The 12,932-nt window shown below is 40.0% G+C and overlaps 1 protein-coding gene across 2 annotated transcripts in view; it reads left to right on the top strand.

The window, feature by feature from the left end:
• The window catches only part of PEDS1 (plasmanylethanolamine desaturase 1), a 35,869-nt gene that overhangs the window by 16,759 nt on the left and 6,178 nt on the right, over nucleotides 1-12,932 (top strand). The window lies entirely within an intron of this gene.

Here is a 12,932-nt window from a genome sequence, read left to right as displayed (position 1 = left end):
CTAGGTGCTTTTCAGAGTCTGGGCGCTCTGCCAAGCAGAGGTGCCATACTGAAGCCTCCTCTGAAGCTAAGGAATGCTGATAATCTTGATGTGAGATTAAGGACCTCACTCAGCTCTGTTGGGTTGAGGGTCCACAGGACCCTGCCCTAGAGAATGATCGATGGAGTGGGCAGGGACCTTTAAGGCCAAATGATCTACCTCTTCCTCTCAGAGTCTCTAGAGTACTTTTCCTTGGGACCCAGATGGGGTAGTTCTAAGGTTCTCAAAGAGCAAAAAAACCTTTCTCATTGCTGAGGATGTCTCTAGTTCCAAGTACTCCCATTTCTATGGAGCTTTCAGATTTACAGTGCACATTCTTCCCAACAGACTGGTGAAGGAGAGGGTATAGAGATTTTTTTTTTTTAATCTCCATTTTACAGAAAAAAATGAATGAATGAAGCCCCAAAAGTTTGTTATTTACCTAAGGTCACACAGCTAGTAAGTAATGGGCCAGAGTTCAAACCCAGATCTGCTATTGCTAGTCCAGGGTCCTTTTAACTGTACTAGACTGTCTCTAAATGCCTCTTTCTCTTTTCCAGGTCTGCCCCTTCCACCTCTATCTAATCACATTTCTATATGGCTTTCAAATTTACAAAGCACTTCCCTCCCCAACAACCCTGTGAGATGGGTATCATAAAGGCCATTGTGCCCATTTATAAAAGGTAGAGAAACTAAAGCCCAGAATTGATTTGATTTGCCTGAGATTATCTGGCTGGTAAGTAGCAGAGCCAGAACTTCAAGTAATCCCTGAGTTAGCAGGACTTTTGTACTTTCTCCTGGGCCTCTAACATTATTTCTCTTGGCAGGAACAGTCACATCCCTCCACCAGCAGCAGATGTTCATTTTCTATTCTACAAAGTACCTATGCAAGCTATAGATGAGATGCCAAGGTTCTAGATGGTGCTCCGTGTGTGTGTGTGTGTGTGTGTGTGTGTGTGTGTGTGTGTGTGTGTGTGTGTGTGTGTGTGTGTGACTAATTCAGGTCCTGGCCCTGCAACTAGACCTATGTGACATCAGCTAAGTCTTTTCCTTGTTTTGAAGCTGTTTCCTCATTTGTAAAATGAAGAGGTGTTGGACCAGATGAGCTGTAGATGGGTGATGGGACTAGATTAATTTGGAGCACCAGCCCTTGCCACTAGAAAATTCCATCTCCAATCTGTTCTCTGCCCAGTCAGTCATTAATGGAAAAGAGGCTTGAGCTGCTGATTTGAACCCACTGTCATCTGGCTTCTAGTCCAGGGTTGTTTTTTCTCTCTGCCAGAGTTTTGAAAGTATTTAGCAGCTTGTAGCCTCACTAGTCTGCCTTTCCCAACTGCTTCTCCCCTCTTCCTCCCCGCCCCCACCCAACACACAGACATATAGCTGCAATCTGAAGTCTCTAAATTGTTTTGATTACACAGTATAGCTTTGTTCTACAAAGTTAGGGAGTCAGAGAAGCAATATGTAAAGAGTGGTATAGCCTGAACTGAGTGGAGGTTAATCAGTATGTCCCTGGGGTTCTGGTGGGGAAATTGGCCATGGATAGCAACAGGTTCTACTTGGGTCTGGGTGAATCCAATGGTACCTGTCTCCCTCTCCTCCTTTCAGCCTCCCCACCTCTTTTGAATGGGTAAGAAGAGAGGGCCTACTCTCTAAATCACAGGAGAGGAAGTTCTTTCTGAATTGGAGTGTTCCAAGAGGCCCTGAGATGCTCATTAATGAGTATGATTTAAATAGTCAGATAATGAAAGTTTTACACTGGGCAGCCTTCTGCAGAAGCAAGGCCTGGCCCCTGGCCATCTCCCAGAGGGCTTGGCACAGGGAGAGGCCTATTTGGTGAGGTCCGCCCTGCCTTGGCCACTCTCCCGGCTTTGGGCCAGAGTCCTGCAGAACCATCACCAGTTTATCTACCTGTATTGAAGGGACAACTCCAGGCCTCCTTAGTAAGATTTAAGTCAACTAGGTCAGAAGTACTTTCCAATGCTTATAAATTACAGAATTGAAAATCATCTGGTGCCTTCTCATCTTATAGAAGATGAATCTGAATTCCAGAGATGTGTTGCCCGAAATAACACTGCAAGTTAGCATTAGTGTCAGAGCCAGAACTAAAACAAAAACAAAAATAAAACAAAAACCACACACTCTTTGACTCTAGTAGTCAGGAAAGGCTAATGAATCAGTACATCTTTGTACTACCAACATGTCTAGCCCTGTCCTGGGTACCATGGAGGGAACACAGAAGAGAAAATGTCATTGCTCTCTTGAAGCTCATAGTTCAGAAAGAGGGAAAGATTTATACTTTCACCTACATTTATATTATCTTTTAGAACTTAATGATGAATGAGAGGTAGTGAAAAACAAAACAGAACACTGGCTTGGTGGTCTAGAGAGCTTAGTTTGAATCCCAGCTGTACTTGAAGATACTTCTGTGATTCTGAGCCCATGAATTCCCCCTCAGTTTTTGTCTCTCTCTTTAGTCTTTGTCTGTTAGTGAATGGATCTGACTGGATCACTTTTATAGTATAGTGGTATGGGATTAGGTCTGGATTGGAAGAACTCTCATCATTAGCTGTGTGACTCTGGGAATGCCTAATAATTTAACCTCACCAAGCTTTTGTTTCCTCATCAGTTAAGTGGAACTAATATTTTCATTACCTACCTCATGTCGTTGTTATAAAGTACTTTGTAAATTTTACAACATTTTAAAAATGTAAACTGTTATTTTTACAGTTTTAAATGGATGGGGAGTCTTAAGAGATTTTTGAATGTTACCTAGGCATAATTGGACTGTTTTAGTAAATTTAATTAAATATCATATTCAGGGTGGAATTGAGGGGAAGAGAATGATGAACACTCTGTTTCTGGTATTTTTGTCTTCTTCCATTCCTAAAGTCTGCAGTTCCATATTTGGTAGCTAGAGGACTTATTTTTCCTACCCCGCCCTTTCCTGGGGCTCAGAATAAGGAGACCAGCCCCCAAATCTCCCCACATCCACAGAGGTGGGGTACTTCCTTTTTGGGGTATAAAGAGCCCATTGAAGCTCTTTTTCCCTGCCCCCTCATTTTAATATGGCGCCCTTTTGGGCTACTTTCTTCCTGGGTCCAGGATCCCCAGCACTCACCGTCCTGGTTTTGATTTGACTCCTCCATGCTAGAGGGTGAGCTGAGAAAATGCTAGAGACAGTAGCACCCAGGACTAGGAATCCCAAGATCAGGGTTTCCATAGCTCTGTCATTATTGCATATGACTCTGAGCAAGCCATTTTCTTTTTTCTGAGGATTAATTCATCACTGGATAAGTGACAGTTGGGAGAGCTTTAGGTGTACTTTCAAATCTACTGGGTAGCCTTTGGGGCAGAAGCCCTTGAGAACATTGACTTTGAGAATTGGAAGGCTCCTTAGAGATCCTCTAAGCCAATTCCGTTGTTTCACAGAGGAGAAATGGATTGCCCCAAGTCACCCAGAATTAGTGGAAGAGTTGAGTTCCAACATTTCCTGTCTTTCAACCTCTGGTCCTTGGTCTCCCACTCCACCCCAACCCCTAAACAGGTGTCCTGTAGGAGGTTGCTGGATATGATGGAAAGGCCAGACCTTAGCAATCAGAAAAGCCACTGGACCTCAGATGCCCAGTCTTCCTTGGTTGTAACTGTTTGCATTGACTGTGCATTCTATTTACTGCCCCCAGTTGGGGACAAAGAAAGGACTGTCTGCTTATCTTCCCTTCCCCCCTTAAAGGGACCATGGGCATTTTGTAGCCTAGGAACTAGCTTTTTTTCCTTTCCTTCTATTTTCTTTCTTTTTTCCTTCCTTTTTTCCTTCTTTCTTCCTTTCTTCTTTTTGTTGTCATTTAAAGCAAGATGTTTCTTCACAAGGCTGAAAGAGACACTCCTAGATCAAAAAACTGAGAATAAAAATGATAATAAAATAACTAGTATTTATAAACACTTAAACATTTGCAGAAAGCTTTGCAAATACTAATTGATCTTTAACAACCCTGTGAAATAGATGATATTATTGGCCCCATTTTACAGATGAGATAATTGAAGCAGATATTGGTTAAGTCATTTGACTAGCTAAGTAGCCAGTAATTATTCTGTGTCTTTATCTCAATTAATGCAAATATAGAAGGGCCATACTCTTTGGAACTTCAGATTTTACCCTTTGGTCCAGTTTGTTCCTTAAGAGTGAGTAGTGTCTTCTGTGAGGTATGTGTCTGTGTATGAGGAGGCTGTGTTCCTGGGGTGGGGGGAGGGGTGTGGATATTTCTGTAACAACTATCCTTGCTATATTTGTTTAGTAATTATCCTTTGTAAAAACTGATAAAATCTAGCTTGGGTAGAGCCTTTTTTTAATTTTAATCTTATTTTTGTTTTACTCTTTCCTACAAAACTCATAAATTTCACAGTTTAGCAGTTCAAAATCCAGGACACAAACTATATTGTAACTTATTATAAATGTATCAACCACTCTGGAGCTACTTCCCCTGTTCTCACTCCCACTGGCCTGATCCCCAGAGGATAACTGACTCCTCTCCGCTGAGATCTAAGGGGTAAAAACCTAAGAGGCTGGGGGTTTCAAGTATTATTGCATAGGAGTCTCTAGGCAAAACAATTAGACTTACTGAGATGAACACGTTCATGAGGAGGGTGGGGGGGAGCAGTTTGAGTGGAGAGAAGGGGATATAGGAGAGAGGTTATGCAGGTAGACAAGAGAAGACTTGACAACAGATTGGATATATGGGCAGAGTGCAAGTGAGGAGTTAAAGTAGATCCCAAAATGGCAGACTTGGGTGACTGAGAAGGGACTTCCTTTTCCTTTATAGTAGTAATTTCCGTTTGCTGGGGTGCTTTAGATTTTTTTTTTTTTTACAAGGCTGATAGCAGTGTCCACATTTAGCAGATGAGGAAACTGATCTACAAAGGTTAAATAAATTGCCTGATTTCATTAAGTAGGGTCACTTTCCCCCTCCAGGATTGAATTTAGTTATCATATGTTGAGGGGATTAGTCTCCCTTCCAAATTTTAAATATCTTGAGCTTAAGTCCGGTGAAATTATTCTTTCCTTCCTTCCCCACCCCAGGCTCCCCTCCTTGTCCTAGCCCTAACAAATGTCTCAATGACTTACAATAGCCAACTTCCTCTTTAGTGTTCTAGACTTTGGAGTAAAGAAGCAACTTTCACAGCCAACCTCCGCGTCCCTTCCAACTAATGATTTTAGAGACTGTTTTAGACTTTTTCCCTTTTTCCCTGAAGACTTGTCAATCTGTCATCTTATGATCCTAGTTCTTAGCAGAATTGAGGGCTTGCTTTGCCAATGACCAGTTAATCAGCAAGTATTTATTAAAAGTGTATCATATGCCAGGGCATTGTACTATATACAAAGAATATATATATGCAATGTAAGTGTAAATTTTATCAATACAAAATTATAAAATAATTAAATAGAGAGAGGGCAGTACTTCCAGAGGCAATCAGGAAAGGCTTACATGTAGGAAATGAAATGATGTCTGAGCTGCATTTTAAAGAAAAAAGGACTCTGAGTTAGAGGAATTCTGGTGAGTCAAAGCTTCTGATATTGAAGCCACTTGAATCCTCCTTCAGATGAGCATCAGACCCTTGCCAGTTGTCTTTCTTGACTTTTTAATCCCAACAGTTGTGGTATTGAAAATCCCAGATCTCTAGGGATTTGTGGGACAGAAGTAGAAGTGGAAAGTAGTAGGGAGAGAAGTGATAAAAGGAGGGGAAGGGTTAGGAAAGCTCACATTTTTATCTCATTTTAAAGTTTGCAGAATGCCTTCTTCCTAACAGCCCTGGAAAGAAGGTTGTGATTTTATTATTGTTTCATTTTACAGATGAGGAAACTGAAGCTTGGAGAGATGTCAGAGTTTGTTCTAAGTCACACAGCTGAGACTTAGTCTCAGTTCTAAGTGCAGTGCCTTTTCTAAAAAAAAAAAAAAAAAAAAAAAAGTTTCTACCCTGACTTACAACCCCTTTCAATAGAGGAAGAAGAGAAAAGATTTTATATCCCATTGTTTGTTCTATTTTATTTTTAAAATATACTTTTATTTCATGAAATATTTCCCAATTACATGTAAAGCATTTTAAACATTCATTTTGTTTGGTTTTTGAATGCCATTGTTTAGAAAACCAGCCTCCTTAGGAGGATTAGAAACTAGGTAGCCCAAAGACATGCATGTTATTCTGAAGTCCTGGACCTGTCATCAACTCAGGTCTATTAGCTGGGCAGCCCATTCTTAGCAATTAAGCTTAGCTAACTTTTAAATAATTATATATTTTTTTTCCTCAACTCCATGTTAAAACAGTTTTTAAACTTCTTCTGTTGTTGTGAATTCCAAATTGTATCCCTCCTTCCTCTTCCCTTCCCTGAGATGGTAAGCAATCCAATATAATTTATTCATGTGCAGTCATGTAAAATATTTCCATATTAGTCTTTTTGTACAAGAAAACTTTTTTTTAAAATAATGAACTAAAATGAAAAATAGCATACTTCAGTCTATATTCAGACAGAATCAGTTCTTCTCTGGAGGAAGGATAACATGGTTCATTATAAGTCTTTCAGCATTGCCTTGGACCATTGTGTTACTGAAAATAGCTAAGTCATTCACAATTCTGCATCATACAATATTGCTATTACTGTGTACAATGTTATGTTTCTGTTCATTTCACTTTGTATCAGTTCATGTAAGTTCCAGGTTTTTCTGAACTCATCCTGCTTGTCATTTCTTATAGCACAATAATATTCCAACAAAAATAGCTTGTTTAGCTATTCCCCAATTGATGGGCATCCTTTCAATCTCCAATTCTTTAGTTGACTTTTTCAAAATATATACTTTGATTTACTTTGCTAAATGTTGCCCACCATTACATGTGAAACAATTTTTAAGTCATTTTTTTAAAATTTGAGTTCCAAATTCTCCCCTTTCCTTGAGAGGGCAAGCAGTTTGATATCAATTGTGCATGTGAAATCATGCAAAACATTTTCCATATTAACTATATTGCAAAAGAAAATTCAGACCAAAAAACTAAAAATCAAAAAGTTTAAAAAAAAAAAAAAAAAGGTTCATGAAGAGGATTTTGGGTTTCCCTGCTTTCCTGCTTCCTCTGCATTGGCCCTCTGGCTTCCCATGTTTCTAAACCAGCCTTTGGTATTTGTTCAGGTGTTCTCCTCAAGAGCATTCAGCTGGAAAGAAAGTCTGCCTGGGGTCTCTCATCTGTCATTAACTTACTCTATGTTCTTGGGTGTGTCACTCTGCTCCTTGTCTATGAAGCAGTCCACTAGATAATCTCAGTTTCAACCAGTCTGTACTTAATAAGTATTTGTCACGTGGAATTGAATCAAATGAAAGATCATTTCTAACTTTACAACTGTGTGCTTGAAGCAATGTGTTGTGATGGATTAGTCTGAGATCTAAATTTGAATCTTTCTCCAAATGTGATAACTTATCTGTGATATACTCCTCTCACTTTACTCATTTTAAAATAGGAGTGATTCCTACTGGTAAACTTGTAGCAATGATTAAATGAAATAATATCTAAAGGAAGACATCTTGCAGCATTATTTTTATTTTAGAATATTTTTATATTTTTAAATTTTTTTAATAGTAGAGTTTTTCCCCCAATTATGTGTAAAGAACGCTTTCAGCTTTCATTTTTGTAAGATGTTGAGTTCCAATTTTTTTCTCCCTCCCTTTTTTCTTTCTTCTCTCCACTTTAACAAGAAAATTGAAATAGGTTATATGTATACATTCCTTTTTAACATTTTCCATGTGAGTCATGTTGGGGAAAAAAAAATCAGAACAAAAGGGGGGAAAAAGAAAACAAAACAAAAGGGAAAAAAAGGTGAAAATAGGGGCAGCTAGGTAGCTCTGTGGATAGAGCACCAGCCCTGAAGTCAGGAAGACCTTCAAATCTGGTCTCTGATACTTAGCTATGTGACCCTGGGCTAGTCACATAACCCCAATTACCTCACTGGGGGAGGAGGAAGAGGTGAAAATAATTTGCTTTGATCTGCAGTCAGTCTGCATAGTTCTCTCTCTGGATACAGATGGCATTTTCCATCTCAAGTTTATTGAGATTGCCTTGGAATTACTGAAGACTGCTGAGAAATGTTAAGCCTATCACATAATCTTGATATTATTGTGTACAGTGTTCTTCTGGTTCTGTTTACTTCATTTAGCATCAGTTCATTTAAGTCCTAGCTTTTCTGAAATCAGTCTGCTCATCACATCTTATAGAATAATAATATTCTATTACATTCATATATCATAACTTAATTCACCCACTCCCCAGTTGATGGACATCTACTTTTATTCAAATTATTTGCCACCACAAAAAGGGCTGCTACAAACATTTTTGCACATGTGGGCCCTTTTCCCTCTTTTATGATTTCTTTGGAAAACAGACCCAGTAGTGGTACACTAGATGAAATGCACAGAGAGTATGATTTATTATAAAGCTTTTAAAATTTTTTTCATTTTTTTATTTTTCATTTTCATTTTTCAGTATTTTATATATAGCCATGTTTATTGTGTAGACATTTGAATAAACCAGTGGTCTTGACTTTCCTGACCCCCAGCTCCCTCTTGCAAACAAAATACACTGAACATTTATTTGGACTTCCAGCTAACTAGTCATAGAATCTTAGACTTTAATGCTCAGAAGGAACTTAGAAATCACCTAGTCCAAATATTTCATTTTATGTAGAAGGAAACTGAGACCTATTCATAGTCGTATAGCAAATTGTTGGCACAGTCAGGATGTGAATTCAGGTTTTCTGACTCCAGTTTTATTTGGTTTTATTTTCCATGCTTCATTTGTTGGCATTCTGCCTTTGAGTCTGAATCCCCTGGGTTTAGCTCTCCACTTTGTGGGTTGACTGAAGGCTATGAATGGTGGCTTATGGGGAAATGGTATATAAAGTCAGGAACAGCCATAATACCTTGTCCATCAAATACACTGGAGGGGTGCAAGGAAGTGTGTTGTGGTTTCTTCTGGTTTTTTGTCAAAGTTTGGCTACAGTCAGAAATATTTCAAAAATATGCATTACAGCTTGTGCAGTGCCTGCGGGAGTCTGCTAATTGCCAGTAGAAATAGGGACAGAAGTCAAAGAAAATGGTTTTGATACTGTACACTATCTAGCAATGAGATATCTGCTATTTGCTCCAGAGCCAGCAGACAGACTTTTCTCTTGATTTGCTCAAACTTAGCACATACCCCTACCCTAACCCCAATATGCATGATGTAGATACTTTCCCTTTGCCTGACGCGCCTCATCTCCCGTGTGGCCCTCTGTGATCATTCTTGGGCTTCTTTCCACCTACATGCATAAATCATTTGCTCCCACAAGGGGAGCTACCAGTGGCAGCAGGTGTTCTAAGGCTTTGGTTATACCTAAAATTGCCACTTCTTGGTCCTGCTTCCACATATAGTACCTATCTTCAGGGACTCAAGGCCTTTTGTTGTCTAAAACAGTGATCTTTGCCCAAACCATCGAGTAGAATGCTGGACTTGAAATCACCCTGTGTGACCTCAGGGAAAATACTCAATGTCTCTCAGTGTTTTTAGTTCTTTAATGGTCTTATCTTTGAATTAGGTATCATAACACCTGACTCATTGGGTTGCTGTGGAGCATAAATAAGATCTATAAAGCAGTTCCAGACTTTTTATAAAAAGGAAACAGGTCCTAGCAAGGCTTTTGCCATGAATATCTGAGAAAGGCTCTTGAGTAAACTGAGGCTTCCAAGAAATGTTCTTTCAGAAATCAGAGAATCCTAGAATTATCAGGAATTTAAAAGAGGTGCTTTCATCCACATTGCCTGAACACTGTCCCTTGAGGACTGCAGGAAGTTGGACAGCTCTAATTATCAGAAAGCTTATATTATTGAGCCGAATTATGACCCCTTGTAATACTCCTCTCCCTCCCCTAATTCTGCTCCCTCCAAAGGACCTCATTCTATCCTCCAGGGCTACTCAGAACAAATCTGCTTCTTTTTGTCCTGTGACACTCATCCTATTTTGACAGGTGGCTTAGAATAGCCTTTTATTTGGAACAATCAGAATTTCCAGTGACCCAGAGGGTAAAAAAGAGACATGTAGTAGATGAAAGTAGATAATGATTCGTCATTAGTGCTATTTCATAAGTATATTGATTAAAAACAAAAACAACTGCCATCCAGGATAGATATGATAAGAAAAGGAGGTTGGTAGGTCATATTGCAAAGCTTTAAGTACGTCAGATGAACAGCATATACACTTCATATGGTATTTACAAAAAAATTTTAATAGGACTTTAAGATATAGAGCCTGAAGAGAATTTAGAGGGCATTTTGTGTCTTTATTTATATATGACAGAAACGAGACCTAGAAAAGAAATCTTGTGTGTAAGGTCATGTGGCTTATGAAACTAACAATTCATATTTAAATAGTTTTTCAAGATTTGTAAAGCCACAACTATCCTATGAAGTAGCAATCATTTTTATGAGCATTATTGATCCAATTTTATAGACATAAGCAAACTGAGGCTCTTATAACAGCATATATCCCTCCATAATTATGCTTCATACATACAGTTGACTAATATACTCATACACATACACCTCACCCCAGTGTGGAGTTAAGTAACTATCAAAAAGCTTATGATTTTATTGTTTTCTCACTAGGAATTTCCAATCAATGTATGAAATTGGAGGTTTAAAATTGGAATTTTTTAAAAAATACATTTATGAACAAGAATCTCCCAGGCTGGGGACATTCAGGGATCATCAGCTTACAGAGATAGAATGAATCATAAAGTGAGATCAGCAATTAGTGGGCAGTACTTAAGAAAATCTGTTTGATAGATTAATAGATCTGAAAATCTTCCGGGGTTAACAGGTGTCCTAAGGAGAGATTCCAATATTAGAAGGGTTGATATGTGACTATATTGGACAGCCAGTCATAACTCTGAGGACCTGGGAGTTCCTTATATGCAACCATATTCTCCAAGGAAGTTAGCACATTCCTGAGAACATAGAATCCTACCGAGAGTACTGGACTTTGTATTTTCAATATACCATACTCCACTCACTTCAAATACTGAGTAACCACTCCAGGTAAACTGTAAAAGCAATTTTTGATTCAGAGTATAGTTCAGACTTGATGGGGTCCCTCCCAACACTGACATTTTTTGATCTTGTGGTACCAGGGAGTTTCCAAGACAAAACAAATTTCCAAAGGTGGTTGTCTTTTGTGGCTTCAATATCTGGATCTCCTGAGTCTAGTGAGAGAACTTGGTCTAGGGAATAGCAGGAACAGATCAAATAGAACATCAGGAACACTGCAAACTGAGAATATCCTGGTGGTCTCTGCCAAGCTAGACCAAACCAGGGGCATTAGTTGCCAGACTCCTATTATGAGACAGAGATATACTAGAGTGAGGGGGGGACAGTGCTAGAGACTGTTACCTTTCCATGGTTTCCTCTTTCCCAAGAACAGGCCCTTCATTGGGTCATATACTTGGAAGAAAGGGGACCTAATGGGGGAAATTGGACACATTCTATAAAATTCTTCCCTTATTTCCATAAAATCTGTATGAAGATATGTGTAAAATCTGTATGAAAATAATCTCACTCAAAGGAGAACAGAATCTCACCACTGGACAGGACCTTGGAGCAAGGGTTCTTAATTATTTTTGTATCATAAACCTCTTGGGCAGTCTGGTAAAGCCATGGACTCCTCAGGAGAAGCTTCTGTCTGCATCATTCAGAATTCAATTAGAGGTTAGTGAAAATGAAAGTGCAATTTTTCCCCCAATCTAGCTTTATTTTTTATTATTTAGCCTAGATCCCTCAAGTCCAGGATAAGGAAACTAAAGCGATCACCGTAGATTATTAGCAGCAGATCCCAACTTTCCCACTACAGTAGTACCCCCATACCCAATACCTTCTCAAAAGTGTGTGTTTAAGGCACGTACTCCTAAATCCTGGGCCCCACCCTCCTGCACTAGCCTACCTCCTGGCTAGGCCCACGCTCCTGGCGGTTACACACAAGTATTCATGCATGAAGGCACACCCAGTCTTGATTCTATACAGACCCAGGGTACCCACAGACTCCTGGCCCCAGGTTACCAAGTCAGGAGCTAGCTTACTAGCTGGGACTGTTCAAACACTTCTCTGTCTCCTCCCCTTTCCTCCCCGCAGCCCAAGAAGGCTGTGAAACCAGAGCCCACTGTTCCCTCCCACTGGGCACAGCACACCAAGGGCAGCCCCCCGGCAGCTTCAGCGCTCAGCGCTAGAGGCAGGATTTCCTGGGCATGGCCCCCAAGCAGCAGCTTCCTTCCAGTTCCGCTTGGGCAGAAAACAGCCACACAGGGTGTGGACAGGGCATCGTACTGAAGGGCAGGCCTAGGAGGCAAGGGCTCCCCTGAAGCCCAACCCACCCACTTCAGGAGGGTGTGGAATGAGTCTTCCCTATATGCTAAGGAAGCTCCAGTGACATAGAAGAACCTGTTTGTGCATCTGAGCCACTGTGAGAAGTAGCAGCTTACTGCGCTGTCGCAGGATCTGACCCTCATGCCCACAGATGGCAAAAGAGTACACAATAACCATTTTCTCTTTTGATCCTCAGCACAGCCTTGTGAGGAAGGAAATATAAATAGTGGTATACTCTGCTTACAGATAAAGAAACTGAGATACTTGAAATAGGTTACAAGTAGTACTCTTTCCAAACCAAGCCTGCTCTTGGGGAGTGAGGACCCAAGTAGATTGTACCAGGTACTCTTTTCTCCCGAGTGGTACTAATTCTAGCAAGAGCAGAGGTACTGTGCCCAGTGGGAGGAGTAGTCCAAGAGTCGTAGCACGGACTCTTCCTGCTGGACAGATGCTTCATCAGGGCTTCCTTGCTAATTAATTGACTGTGTC

This window comes from Sminthopsis crassicaudata, chromosome 2 (genome assembly GCF_048593235.1).
Source record: "Sminthopsis crassicaudata isolate SCR6 chromosome 2, ASM4859323v1, whole genome shotgun sequence".
In the NCBI taxonomy this organism is placed as follows: Eukaryota; Metazoa; Chordata; class Mammalia; order Dasyuromorphia; family Dasyuridae; genus Sminthopsis; species Sminthopsis crassicaudata.
The sequence above is the reverse complement of the archived record's forward strand: the minus strand, read 5'-3'. Positions and strand labels throughout refer to the sequence as shown.